Source organism: Astatotilapia calliptera, chromosome 11 (assembly GCF_900246225.1).
Source record: "Astatotilapia calliptera chromosome 11, fAstCal1.2, whole genome shotgun sequence".
Lineage (NCBI taxonomy): Eukaryota > Metazoa > Chordata > Actinopteri > Cichliformes > Cichlidae > Astatotilapia > Astatotilapia calliptera.
The window spans coordinates 35706120-35721280 of NC_039312.1; the positions used below are offsets into that span (position 1 = coordinate 35706120).

General features: G+C 43.6%; 1 protein-coding gene across 3 annotated transcripts in view; it reads left to right on the forward strand.

Annotated features, from left to right (window-relative positions):
* The first annotated feature begins 703 nt into the window (after nt 1-703).
* The window catches only part of col6a4a (collagen, type VI, alpha 4a), a 70233-nt gene continuing 55775 nt past the window's right edge, over nt 704-15161 (forward strand). Inside the window, exons 1-2 of one of the 3 annotated variants that reach the window (XM_026185578.1) lie at nt 704-808; nt 7580-7651. The gene's annotated coding sequence lies outside the window, so the exon portion shown is untranslated. The remainder of the gene's footprint in view (nt 809-7579; nt 7652-15161) is intronic. The other 2 variants (XM_026185579.1, XM_026185580.1) reach the window with 2 other exon arrangements.

The following is a 15161-nucleotide window of genomic DNA, read 5'->3' on the forward strand; positions in this document are numbered from 1 at the left end:
TTATTTTTTAAATGTCATTGATCAGCCTTAATGCACATCCAGATGTGTACAAGCTGAAACATTCTGCCTTTGGGCCTCGGAGCGGCTGCGATGGAGGCAGATGTTTCACTTTAAGCTGCTTCACTGATGAGATTTCTCTTCTTGGATTTTTTTCTTGCAGGGAAGAAAAACCTTCCCCAGTGAACAAGTGTGCTCCACTTCTTCAGTAAGTCTTTTTGTTTCTCGAGCAGATGTTGGGAGTCGTCTCATTCTCGAGGTGGTGCGGTGAAGGTTATTAGCACCAGAAACTAGTTTCCTGTCATGGGAGCTCCAAGGAAAAGGCGGGGCCTGTACAGCATGCAGGGTCTGTTCCTCTGAAGAAGGCGGGACTTTCCTAGAGAAGCACATAATGAGCTGAGGGAATGAGGTGCGCTGATCAACCATGGAGTCAAAGCTGTAAGCACACAGTATGCTTGGTGTGGTTCTGAACATATGTACACATGTTATATCAGCACCCTCTGAAGAGCCCACCGGTGTGTCCTCTGAAGCAACACAGAGAAGCAACCAAGTATGTAGGCCATGTAAGAGCTCAAGGAAGAAAACAGGAAGCAGGTTTCCTGCAGAACAACATGTAAACTCCACAGACCAATCTGGTGTCTTTAGCTATAAATTACACTCACATGAGCAATCACTTCTCCCCCACTGCAGGCTGGTGGGAGGAGTGGAGACAGCAGCAAGGCGTTTCCTACAGAAAAAGTTACAGCTCCCTATATGGCTAACCACTCGTGTGCTGTATGTGTGGAGGGCACGGACGCAGAGCGGCACATCTGTAAGTGACTCGCAGCCTGTGCATGGGTAGGATGGCTGCAGCGATTTATCTGGGGGAAAGGAGCAGATAGTGATTGATTCAGAGGCTGATGTTCATGCAGCTTCTCTGTGCAGTTTTCATTGGTTCAGAAACTCCTCAGTTTTAACCTGTGAATTCATTTATTTCAGTTTGAACATGAATGTTGTGTCAGACAGTAGAAAGGTGACGCTTAGCTATGAATGTTTCCTGTAAAGGACGACAAGTGTGGGAAATGATTCATTCCTATTGCTGATTATTATTCATGCAAAGACTAACAGGAGCTGATGCATTTAAAGTGCTTTGTTTGCATTTCATCTGTGAGGTAAATGAGTCTATGGAGGCTTTTTAATGCACAGAATGTGCAAAGTTTTTTTTCCTGCAGCAGTTTTTGTGATGATTGTTTGATTTTTAGTCAGAGACAGTCGTTCAGATGTTTTACTTTGTGGTTCATCACTGAGACGCGATGAGGTGCAGTTTTTTATTGCTGGTTGGGTTTTGTGGTTTGTAGAGTCTTTGTTAGCCTCAGCCTGCGGTGCTGCAGTGTGACTGTGGCTTCATCTGAATACTGCTGACTCTGAAATGTCTCAAATGCTCTAACGTCCAAAATCTAAAGTGCTTTTTTCATTTCAAGCAGAAACTGTTTGGCAAGGACATCAGTTTAGTTTTTATCACAATCAAACTCAGAGTCAACTTTTCAGCTGTTAGCTTTTACTGCATGAGAAAAGTTTGCTGGAGGCTCGGGTGGAGTCAGAGCCAGAATGCATGGACGATCAATACTTTCTGATTAGGGCTGGGTGTCCTCACCGATTTCTATCATCGAGTGTGAAAAACTCTGATCGTTTATCAGCACGTATCCATGTATAAGACAAAGCTGACGCTGTGAGGCTCCATCAGAGGTGTGAGCATCACCGCAGACGTCTTTGTGTCAAAGTAACTGAGGATAAAACATGAAGCAGGTTCTCCTGTTCTGGCTTTTTATAGCAGAGAAGCTTCAAACTCTTCTGCAGTCGATCAAAGACTGAAGCAACCTGATGCTGCTGAAGTGAAGCAGAGTCACAGAGGTTCGATCACAGCTGAGCAATCATTGTGTTTCAGCCCCGACGGCTGTGGACGATCCACGCTCTGTGGACGATCCACGCTCTGTGGACGATCCACGCTCTGTGTTTCTGCTCTCATCTCCTGGTTGAGCTGATTCTGGAGTTTCTGATTAATTACATTTATATTTAAATCCAGGATTTAATGAATCGAGATCACTTTATTCAGACCAAAATCGATTTGAATCAGGAAATAGATTTTGTTTTTAAACACAACCTTATTTCTGATCGATTCCTCTGTTTCAAACATCCTGAACTTATCTTTGGGATGAAGACGCTAAAAACAGATTTCTGAGAAAACAACATTTGCACAAGTTTTATGAGATTTTTATTATTTAAAAGGACACAAAACACATCAGTTAAAATATTTAAACATGTTAAGATGTGACCGTCTGTTACAGACAGACACAAAATATAAAATGAAAACATTTCTTATCATTCTGTGAGGTGTTATTTCAGTTACCTTCATTTGGGTCCCCTGACGTGAGCTCATTTGAATATTGCCTACACCACCAAGATCGCACTTAAGTTTGTTTGGTTTTTAATTTATTGATGAAAGTTAGTGGGTCCTCCTCTCAGCCAGGAGTCATGAAATCCATCCCAGCATTAATCTGAGGATTAATCTGGGGTAGGAGACAAACACAAGTCACTGCCTTTGAGTAACATCGAGCTTAATGTCCACTGAAAAACACCAGAAACAGACAAAGTTCAGATAATCAAATAATAATCAAACAAATGTGTTGGAGAGGAAGTCAAACTGTTTTTAAGGATGAGGCTGAGGATGGCCGTGCGAGTCTCGCCGCGTGCCGAGGCTCTGCAGGCCCTCGCGAAGATGCAGACATTCATGGACGCTGTGGGATCTCAGAGCTCTAACTGCTGAGCTGTGAATGTAAAAGCTTCGAGTTGAAGCTGTGCTGTGTGGTTAATGTGTTCGTATCTGTAGACTAATATTGAAAACAGGACAAATGACGCTGATAAAAGCTGACATCTGTAAAACAAAGATTAGTTTCTCTGCAGGTTTGTGTCGTGTTTTTGTCACTGTTGAACTTCCATACTGTGAGCCCCCATCCTCTCCATCTGCAGCTCCTCTGGTTTCCATTTCAGTCTTTGGATGGCGCCTAAAAAGCTCTGCAGTTTCATCATATAAGAGCCTAAAATGTGTCTGCAGTGCGTCAGTGAGGTCCCCTCAGCTCCAGGAGAACATTCCAGAATCAGCACCGCTCTCCAGCATTTTCTCGATGCTCTCAGCCTCTTCTGAAAGATTTTATTTATGCAAGCATGCAAATTTGCATTAATAGGGGCGTGGCCTCTGAGTGACGTTTAAGAAAGCTTTTATTCTGAAAACTGAGGGTGGGGGTTTCCACTGTATTCCACTCGTCAGCTTATTAAAATCAGTTTATGACACTGATCTGACACACCACACCCACAACGATGGACACGCCCACACTGTCGACTGCAGCCATGTATGACCTGCTCATTTTATAGCTTAGATCCCCTCCTGTGAGCCATACGAGTGTGTGTGTGTGTGTGTGTGTGTGTGTGTGTGTGTGTGTGTGTGTGTGTGTGTGTGTGTGTGTGTGTGTGTGTGTGTATAGACTGTTGGGCCTTTTTTGGTCAGAGTTTACATTTCTAGGCAAGGCAAGTTTATTTGTATAGCACAATTCAACAACAAGGTGATTCAAAGTGCTTTACAGAGACATTAGAAACAAGAACAAATAAAAAGCATGATTTAAAATTGAATAAAACAAGCAAATAAACTAACTAACTAATTAACAAACAAACAAACCAACAAACAAACAAACAAACAACAGTATATAAAATCAAAACAGATAAAATCAGAACAGTAGATAAAATCAGTAGTTAAATGTAAGTTTTGAAATTTAAGCTTAAAGTGTGGATTTGGTGCTTTATTCAAATGCAGCTGAGAACAGGTGAGTCTTCAACCTGGATTTAAATAAACTGAGTGTTTCAGCTGATCTGAGGCTTTCTGGGAGTTTGTTCCAGATATAAGGAGCATAAAAGCTGAATGCAGCTTCTCCGTGTCTGGTTCTGACTCTGGGAACTGATAAAAGACCGGATCCAGATGACCTGAGGGATCTGGAAGGTTCATACTGGGTCAGGAGGTCACTGATGTATTTTGGTCCTAAACCATTCAGAGCTTTATAGGCCAGCATCAGGACTTTAAAGTCTATCCTCTGACGGACAGGCAGCCAGTGTAAGGACCTCAGAGCTGGACTGATGTGGTCCACTTTTTTGGTCTTAGTGAGGACTCGAGCAGCAGAGTTCTGAATGAGCTGTAGTTGTCTGACTGATTTTTTAGGTAGACATGTAAAGATGCTGTTACAGTAATCAAGCCTACTAAAGATGAATGCATGGACTAGTTTTTCCAGGTCCTGTTGAGACATCAGATCTTTTATCCTTGATATATTCTTGAGGTGATAGTAAATGTAAATGTAAAGTCATTAGCAGGGAAAGTTTGTGAAGGCAGGGACCAATCAGATCATGAGATTAGAATCAGACCCCTCCTCCTGTGTGTGTGTGTGTGTGTGTGTGTGTGTGTGTGTGTGTGTGTGTGTGTGTGTGTGTGTCTGCTCTCGTCTCGGTGGGCTGTGATAAACAGCACAAATTCAGAAATTCCTCCACAAACAGTGACGTAGCCTCTGCAGAACGATCCAATCTGAGCTGAACAGCTTGGGTTTAAGGACAGCTTTCCTCCCGTCGGACGACCTGTGTGGTCACTAGCAGTAGAAAGTGGAGGCTGTGGAGATGGTGTCTGTCACCTGAATCCAAACTGGAAGCTGGTTCCACAGAAGAGGGGCCTGAAAACCGAAGGCTCTGCCTCCCATTCTACTTTTAAATACTCTATTTTGAATTTAATATAATTATAAAATTTAACGTGATATGGTGATATTTACATTGATGCATGTGTTTGATAGTAAAACGAGACCTGTACGGGGAGCGGGCTGGGCCCGCGTCTGAACTGAGCTCCTGAGTGTTCTCGAAACTAAATCAGTTTGTCAGCTGGTCATGATTCACGAATGCCTCCCACTGCATCATGTGACACGGTGTGAGGCACATTCACTGTCTCACTAAAGAAACACAATCATACTTGTACGTGTAATCATCCCACTTGGAGGGATTATGAAGTGGGAGTTTTCACCATAGTTGAATCTGTCCAACTTTCATTGTTTTATTCTGGGAAACATGAACCCAGCAGCCGCCGCCGCCCGGGTCTCATAATGCTTTAGTTTTGGCGCATGAACAGAAACCGTGAGCGAGTTTCTTACTGGAGGACATGGACCTTTGGAGTCTTTTTAACATCTGCTGATGTTCTGAGCTGAAACTTGTGCATCGGGCTCTGCTCTGTTATGATGGGAGGATGTGACTCTCGCTGGCTCAGTTTTTGCATCTGGCCTGTGTTATATTCACAGAGCATCAGCTGATGGCACGGACATACAGACATGTTGTGTTCTTTAATTTTCTGCTGCTTTAATAACCCTCCTGCCTTCTTGGGACCTTTTTGTGCCACTTACATGTGTTAAATAATTAGAATCTAAAAAAAGCTCCAGGTACAAACTCAGCGACAGTTCGAGAGGCACCGATGACAGTTTGTCCTGGAGCATACATCGAGATGCCAAATTAGGAAAGACCTCGTCGTCCCGGCAGTCGCCTGAGAGCAGATGAGCCGAGCAGGTGCGATGGAGGCTTTCGTGTACATGTTGAGTGTGTTTGGGGGAAGCGGAGACGTCCCTGCAGACACGCCACTCCTCCGCTCACATCTGATTTATTTTTTCCTGTTTATCTGCTCTCGGGCAGGACGCTGGCCTCGCAGCAGGAAGCTCCTTTGGTTTTGTGTATTTTCTGTGTACACATGTGAGACTGATGGATCAGCAGCAGCTTTGGAAGGTGAAGCAAAAACTGAAAAGTGGTTATGCAGTGCCCCGTCTGATGGATTCATCCTCACATGAATGGAAATCTCGTCAGTGCGCCATAATCTGTACTTTGATTCTAGGACTCAGCAGCTTTGCATGATTAGCTGTCCAAAATGAGCCTTCTTTATCTCACACTGGGCTACAGCTGTTCTCACCTTTCTTCTGATTGGCTGCCCCTGAAAAACAGAGGGCTTGAGGTGGGTGTGGCTTCTGTGCCATGAAAGCAGAATGCAAGCACTGAGCTCAGTGTTGGAAACAGTCATGTTTAACATGAAGGTCCACCAAAGAGACAAAGTGGACCTAGTGTGCTTTTCATGACTTCTTGTCATATACCAGCATCGGATGTGAGCTGGAACATCACACGGGAATATTTCTAACACCTTGAGTTATTTTCCAGTGTTAGAAGATCAGCACTGCTCAGTGTTAGCCTTTGTTAATCTTCAAAACTGACTAGGTTACTTTTAAACATATAACACTGTCAAAAATGTAAATTTAACACTCAACAGTGTTGTATTTAACACTCAGAGGAGTGGACCCATATAGACACTCTAGTGTTAATTTAACACTGGAGATTTTGCTGTGTAGCTTAATTCTCAAGCTGGGAGCGTCACACAAAAACAGGTTCCTGCTGATTAGTGTTCCGATTTTTACTCTGCAAAACCGGAGCTCCGCCTTCTTGGATGGTCTGTTAGCACAGTGACTTCACAGCAGCCATGTTATGGCCCCGCCCCTCCCCGAACCTGATTCTGTCCGAGGTTTCTTCCTGTTAAAAGGGAGTTTTTCCTTCCCACTGTCGCCAAAATGCTTGCTCATAGGGAGTCATATGATTGTTGGGTCAACCTCACAATATAAAGCAACTGTTGTTGTGATTTGAAACAGGATCCAGAGGTCCAGCTGCTACGTCTTCTCTGCTAATGTTTCATTAGCGCCCCTGCTGCAAACCACAGGAACACCTGTGAAGTCCTTTTGGTAAACCACTCTGCCCTAACCCTAAGTGTAACGGACTTCAGCTGCTCTACAGTTTCTGTGACTGTGCTGTTACTAGAACAACAGACACGTGACACTGTCTGTACTTTAAAATGACAGAGGAAAGGGTACTGGCACTTCAAATAAACCTCAGAGTCGACCACATCAAGACAAGGAAACCAAACGCTGTTTTGTTTTTGATTTGTTTGCCTTACAATCTGAACATTTGTAGCTTCCCACACATGTAAATTAGCAATGGTTTCCTTTGACAGAACATGAGGGAATACCTGCACTTCAAACGGGGCAGCTTTAATCCCAGAACAGAGCAACATCAGTCTGACACAGCATAAAAGGTGGTTTGCAGCTGTGCAGCAACTGTACGCAGGGGAAAGCAGCTTTGATGTAACATCCAGCAAAAATCTTTCAAACTGAATCCGACGAAATTCATCAGCTAATGACATCTGGAAACGAGATCAGCTGACCTCACAGCTTTGTCTGAAGTTACACGTTAGATGGCCCTTTGACCAAAGCGGAAACCAAATCTGAAGTCAAGCTGTTAACTGCATGATGGAAATGTGTTGTAGACACAGCTCTGCGTGCAGCTGCAGCGCCTCATTGAACAGATGTCTAAACAAAACGAGGTTAATTAGATAAACCCAGAGTTCCTCCTGCGAGTGAGCGTTTGGCATGTCGAGGCAGCGCTACGGGTGAAGCTGCTGGTTGCTGATGCTGACTCTTCTTTGTTTGTTTTTGCGATCCAGGATCATCAGAGTCTCCTGACCACCCGTCATCCAGCTGAAGTGTCCTTGAGCCAAGCGCCGACTCTCTGCCAGGTAGTGATTTATGTTTAAAATCCTGCTTAAACGTTTAATAAAGAAGAAGAAAAGTCAGTTACCGAACTGTAAAAATTTAAAAAACTGAATATATTTTCTAATTTCTGGCTGTGGCTCAGGTGGCAGAGCAGGGCAGCCACTCGTCAGAAGGTCAGTGGTTTGATCCCAGGCTGCCTCCTGATACTATAGCGCTATACAAATACAGGCCATAGTCTCGTCACTTCTATCCTTGGCCATGAGTGTTCGTAAACATGTGACATCTGTTTGGTTTCTCCTTGCACCTCGCAGCTGATTCACTGCACACATACACTGACACCTGAAATAAGCTGTGAAACCTTCAGTGTTTAATTAACATTTCATCACAGACGCTCGAATCTTTGTTCTTCTTCTTTGGTGCTTTAATCTCGCCTCAGAGGGATTCACCTCCTCCACTGCTGCGGTGACGTTTGTTGGTTTGGGAGCTGATTGTGGAGTTTTATTGGTGGCTGAAGCTGATGTTGGGTCGTCTCTGATCCTCTGTGGTTTTCATCTGTTGCTGCTTAGTTTAAGTTGTGACAGGAAGTAATTACATAATTAGCTTTAGCTCCGGCTTTCTCCAGGATGTTACTGCAACAAATCCATAATGAGGAGTTTCCTGCAGATAACTATCGGTTTTAGTTCTGAGCCCTTCGAGTTTGCTGTTTGATTTTCTCTCACATTGGGAACATTGTGAGAGAAAATGCAAACAAACAAGTCAAAAGTGGTTTTCTCACATTAAAAAATGCTGAAAAAGCTGCTCCAGTGTTCAAAAGGAAAACATAAAAAGCAACATGTCAGTGTTCATGTGGTCCTAGATTAGAACCAGGCCCGCGTGGTTCTGTGGACGGTCTTGCAGTCCTCCCCTGCAACAGAAATGTAATTTCTGGTGAAATGCCTGCGTTCGAGTAAAACACAAAAATCAAATGATACTTCAGCACTTTCATGTTTTTACTGCCTGGGACAAACACATGCATTTTAAATACTAACCATTCGCCCTGAAATCCGCTGCTATGGCACTGCATCAATATCCACACCAGCCGCCTGATTCACATCTTTGTCTTAGTGTTTACGTCTGAACTTAAAACGCACAAAGCAAAGTTGAAAACCAGCAGACGACTCTACAAACACGAACAGGTAGAAACGGAGGCTGCGTGCTCGTCGCTCAGGCTGCGGGCTCGGGTCGGCGTGCGCTCAGCTCTAACACCAGTCTGGGTTCTTGGCTAGCTTAGCGTTAGCATGCTGTCTGTGCAGACACTTGCAAAGACCAAAGCTGTGTTAGCAGCTTCTGTCCAATTTTACTGTCACACTCTTGTCCTGTTGTGCAATAAAAATAAAAGTAACGTCCACATCTCCGCTCTTCAAAAGCTGTATTGCTGTAGTGCTCCATTGTCTGCCTTCCAGTCGATTGCACAGGAAGAAAAATGTCACGGTGCGACCCAGTACCAAGACATTTTAGTTTTATTTTGTTGATTATTGTATTTTTTCTCCATGTTTCCTGTTTTATTTTGAAGGAGTCTTGTGTTCTTTGTTCAATGTATTTAGTTTCACTTCCCCTGTCCTGTCATTAGGTTCATGTCAGTTTCCTGTTACTAACATAATCACTTCCTGGTTTTGAACCACCTTCAGCACAGAGACTGAATCAGCCCAGACTCCTGCTGCTGTCTCTGGCTGCACCGACCTGATGTTTGAGCCAGTTTATGTCCTCGGTGCATTAACAATACTCCGTAATTTATGTTGTTTGTTTTCAGTGGCGACTACCGATATCAGATTTTAGCCCCGGTGAGAATTCTGCGAAACCACAAATATTTTTAAGTAACAGAGCTTTGGTTGGTTTCCTAACTCTGAACAAAAACATGCTGAGGGATTTTAGTTTTATGGAGTTCTCCTCTTTGGACCCTCACTGCCCTCTTTTCAGGCTCCATTAACATTCGTTCAGCTTTAGAGGCACTTTCAGTAAATTAAGCTAATGCGAGACGCCTCGTCAGAGCTGCCAGACACGAGGGGGGGATTTTTTTTATGATTATAACTCTGTGGGTAACACCAGTCTGCTGGTTAGCTAACGTGTGCTTACAATGCTTCCTTTGTGTTTGTATCACTGTTACAGCTGTGCATATTTTTATTTTCACATCTCCAAACTCTCAAATAAGAGGAGAAACATGCATAAAACGAATCCCAGGCGTTTGGGCTCTGAATATTCAGTTTTAAATCTGACCACAGCTCGTCGCAGATGTCAGCTGGTCAGGGTAGAGTAGGTGGTCAAGTCTCTGGGCCACCTGCAAGGTGATGAGCCCACTAGGAATAGCCAGGCCTCGCCAGCTTTCAGAACAGAAGAAAAGGCTCAGATGAGGTGAAACAGTCGGGTTTCCTTCAGTTCAGAGTTTAAGATTCAGACACGAAGGACTGAGAGGCTGCAGGAAGAGCCGGAGAAAGGTCATTTGTGAGCAGAGATGGGCAGTAACGTGTTACTGTAATCCGATTACTTTTTTTGACTAACGAGTAAAGTAAGGGATTACTATTGCAAAAACGGTAATTAGATTACCGTTACTTTCCCGTAGGAACGCTGCATTACTGCGTTACTAAAACCGTGATTTTTTGCGAGAACGTCTCATGACAGTGACGTAAGCGAGTGCGACGTTCGTGACAACAGCTGTGTGCAGATCAACAATGGATCATATATGGAGTGCAGAGAGAGTATGAGCGTGCAGCGTTTAAAGCGTGGAAGTACTGACCTTACTTTGAGTTTGATTCCATAAAAAGTGACAAAAACATTAGTGTCCGCTGTGCGTGGGAAGAAAACTTCTTTTTACAGCGAAAAAACCCCTAAACTTCCAACAAGCACCGAGTAGCTACGACGTAATGGGAAACTCACAGAGAAACTCACGGATTCTTCCACTGACCGCGGCACACCTGCACCAGGGTAACCCTCCGCCTACCCCACTCCTGCTTTACAGGTGAAAATAGAGCAACAGGACCGCTGAGTCTTTGACTTTATTTATTTTAGTAGTAGTATTTATTTATTTATTGTCATTGTCAAGAACAATGAAATTGCGTTTGGGGCTTCCATACAACCCAAAAAAAGAAGAAAATAATAAATACCCCTTAAAACCCAAGTGTACATATTTAACCCAGTGTGACTCCAATGCAATAAGACAATCCTTAGCAATAATGTTCGTAGAAATTCAGACAAAGACCTGAGAAACATGACAAAATACAACAATGCAACCCATTCAATATTATTGTGCTGTGAGATATGATATCAGATATGATAGTTATCTATTTAAGAAAGAGGGGGGGGGGCAGGAGGGGGAAGAGAATAAAGATATGATGCACCAATGCAGACCAGTTCATTGCTATTAAGAAGTTGGATATGGTTATTGTCCGTGAGAGGGGGGCAGAGAGTTCAGGAGCCTCACAGCCTGTGGATACAGGCTGTTGGCCAGTCTGGATGTTCTGGCCTGTATAGACCTGTACCTTCTCCCTGAGGGCAGCAGATGGAAAAGGTGGCGCGCAGGGTGATGTTGGTCCCGCAGGATACTGTGCACCCTCCTCAGACAGCGAGTGGGGAAGATATTACTGATCTCTGGCAGACTTGTTCCAATAATTCTGCCAGCTTCTTTCACCACCCGCTGGAGTGCTTGCTGATCGGCCTTGGTGCAGCTGGGGAACCACACTAGAAATCCATACGTCAGAACGCTGCTGATGGCACAGTTGTAGAAGTTCAGCATCAGAGATCTGGGAATGTGTGCGCTCCGCAGTCTCCTCAGGTAGTAGAGGCGCTGTTGGGCCTTCCGTACAACTGAGGTGATATGGTTGCCCCAGGACAGGTCCTCGGTCACAGTTACCCCCAAGAATTTAAAACTGCTCACCCTCTCCACCGCCTCACTGCCAATGAAGAGAGGCAGATGGTTGTTATGGCCCCTCTTCCGGAAATCTACAATGATCTCCTTGGTCTTTTTGGTGTTTAAGACCAAGTTATTGTCGTGGCACCATGACTCTAGTTGTTGCACCTCTGTCCTATAGTTTGTCTCATCATTGTTGGATATAAGTCCGAGCACTGTAGTGTCATCTGCAAACTTAACAATGAGATTGGACGCGCAGGAGGAAATACAGTCATGGGTGAAGAGAGTGTATAGCAGAGGGCTCAGAACACACCCCTGAGGGGCACCGGTGTTGACCACAAGGGTGGAAGAGGTGTTCTTACCCACTCTGACACTCTGTCTACGGTTAGTGAGGAAGTCCACAATCCAGTTGCACAGAGAGGAGTTAAGTCCCAGTTGGTGGAGTTTGGGACGGAGTTTGTATGGCCGGATGGTATTAAAAGCCGAGCTGTAGTCTACAAAGAGGAGCCGTGCATAGGTGTTCCTGTGTTCCAAGTGCTTCAGTAATGTGTGCAGCACTGTGGCGATCGCATCCTCGGTTGACCGGTTCTCCCTGTATGCAAACTGGTGCGAGTCCAGGGATGGTGGACTGTGTTTTACTTGCATCTATTTGAAAGACTGAGTGTAAACACAAAAAATATTTTATTTTATGAGCTGGAATGTGCAGAAAATAGGTTTAAATGTTAAACTAATTTCTTCCAGTCAGAGAATGTTGCATATAATTAAATGTTTGCTTGATGCATAAAGTTAAAAGATTAAAACTAATAAAACAAGTTTTAAAAAGAGACTTTTCCATTTGATTACATTTTGTATGATGGATTATGCAGAAAAAGTAGAATTGGGCTGAAAGATCTATCGCTTTATCACCTATTCAGGTTGTAAATCGTGTTTTTAAAAAGTAACTAAGTAACTAATTACTTTTGAAAATAAGTAATCAGTAAAGTAACAGGATTACTTTTTGCGGAAGTAATCAGTAATTAGTTACTGATTACTTTTTTCAATTAACTTGACCAACACTGTTTGTGAGTCAGAGCCACTTTAGTAAAAGCAGAGAGCTGACATGAGCTGACGAGGCGAATGAATAACAAATGCATGGCGCGTTTTTCTCCTCGGCTCTTTTTGAAGTGGTGAAATTTTCCCTTATAATTAAAATCTGATTTAGCAAACTGGTGCATCTGAGTTTGTACTTTAAAAACATCCTGAAGTTAACTGGTTGGATCCAGTTTGACGGACTGGTAAGAGAAATTGGCACAGATCTCAGATCTGCATTTCCAGTGAAAAGCAACAGAAGGGCTGGATTTGCTCTCATTGGTCAGAATAACCAGCCCCTGGAGTTTGTAGCCATGGAAACGCCGGCTTTCCCTGTGTGAACAAACACGCTGACAGGTTTCCATGCTGAGTGAAGAACCTGAACAAGGACTGAAACCAGATATGACAGATCTGTGCGACCCGGGAATCTAAACCTCTAATAACTGATGTAAACGTCAGTGGTAGAGATAAGATGAGCGGGCAGGGATTTGCATTTCAGATTGTTAAAAGAAAAAGTTGTTGTGTCACACTGAAAATTGTTCCTTGGAACAGAAAAAAGACTCTTTGCTTTCCAACCAAACTTTGACTTTTTTAAATGTCTCAGAGTGTCGCCTGTCTGACCAGTTTAGCCTGACCAGTTTAGCCTGACCAGTTTAGCCTCCTCTATCAGAGTTAGAACAAGCACAAAATGATGAACGGTGGACTCGAAGGCTCGCACACTCGCATAGTTTTGAAGACGTTTCTTGGTCGGACCTGCCTGAAGTAATTTTTCTCACCACATGAGTTCAGAGAAAAACTGCAACGATTTCTTGGAAGTCCATATTTTTCTCGATTGTGCCTGTAAGTGTGTTAACGAGCTGCTGAGTGGCTGAAACATCTGGATCGTTTCACAGGTCTCCAAAGTCCTGAACAAATCCGTCACATCCATCTTTTAGCTGCCTCGGGTGTTTCATTGTTCTATTCAAAGAGTGGGTTTAAAAACTGAGATGAGCCGGTGCAGTTTTCCATCATCAGTGCTTTTCCTCGAACCTCACAGAGTAGACGCATAAAGATTCGTCTGCTGGTGCTGAAGGTTTAAACTCCCATCAGCTGCTGAAAGCAGAGCTGAGGCTGCTTTCTGTCAGAGTTGCTCCAAACTTTGGTTTCTATACATCAGAATAACAAATTCCTGGGTTTAGATTATCCAGAGCACAAACATCTGGCTTTCAAACACTTCTTCAATCAGGGAGTGAAGTGCATCATCCCCCCACGGGCGCCCGGGGGTCCTGTGTGTTTGACAGAGACTTTACATCATGCAGCAGAGCTTCAAGCTGTGCATTCTTCACTCTAAACATTAAAACTGCAGTAACTCAGACTGTGCGCGTTTTTCTTTTTGAAAGTTTATGTCTTCTTCACGTAAACTTTCACGTCTTCTTCTCAGCCCACCCACCTGCTGGTTGGTGCAAATGTTCCCTGATGGAGACGTGCTTAAAAAAACCACATCAGATCATTGAACAGCCAAAAGTATGTGGACATCCTGTCTATGCTCCAGCTGTTCTCCTGCTCTGACGGCGTCTGCAGGGATTTCTTCCCACCAGCTTCACGTGTCTGACATCATTGAGTCCACTGATAATTTTCTTGGTTGCACTTTTACTTTGGAGGGCTGCTCAGGTATTGACCACCCAAGGATTAGTGACTCATTCTAGCCATTTTTCATTTTTATTCTTCTGTAAGAACATCACTGTTTGATTTACTACTGGTCCAGCCCTTGGCTCTTACTTTGAAACTTCAGTCACTGCTTCCTGTTTCCCCACTGGCTCCCTTGGTGCTGTTCTGGTGCTCCTCAGCATCATTTCCTCTGGTAATTTCTCCTTCCACCTCCGCCATGTTGGCCTGCAGTTGGTGCTGCTCTGAAAGCACTGTAGTTTAAGAATATAATCCACCCACTGTTATCATCTTCAATGTCCTGTACCAACACAGAGCAGAGCAGCTATCTGAACGCTGCTCCAACAGAGGTCGATTATCTTGTTAATAATTTCACCTCCTCACTACGTACGACTCTGGATACTGTAGCTCCTGTGAAAACTAAGGTCTCTAATCAGAAGTACCTGACTCCGTGGTATAATTCTCAAACACGTAGCCTAAAGCAGATGACTCGTAAGCTGGAGAGGAAATGGCGTGTCACAAATTTAGAGGATCATCATTTAGCCTGGAGAAATAGTTTGCTGCTTTATAAGAAAGCCCTCCACAAAGCCAGAACATCTTACTATTCATCACTGATTGAAGAAAATAAGAACAACCCCAGGTTTCTCTTCAGCTCTGTAGCCAGGCTGACAAACAGTCAGAGCTCTGTTGAGCCAACAATCCCTTTAACGTTAACTAGTAATGACTTCATGAACTTCTTCACAAATAAAATTTTATCATTAGAGGAAAAATTACCAATAATCATCCCACAGATGTAATATTATCTACAGCTACTCTTAGTACCATTGATGTTAAGTTAGACTCTTTTTCTCCAATTGATCTTTCTGAGTTAACTTCAATAATTACTTCCTCCAAACCATCAACGTGTCTTTTAGACCCCATTCCTACAAAACTGCTCAAAG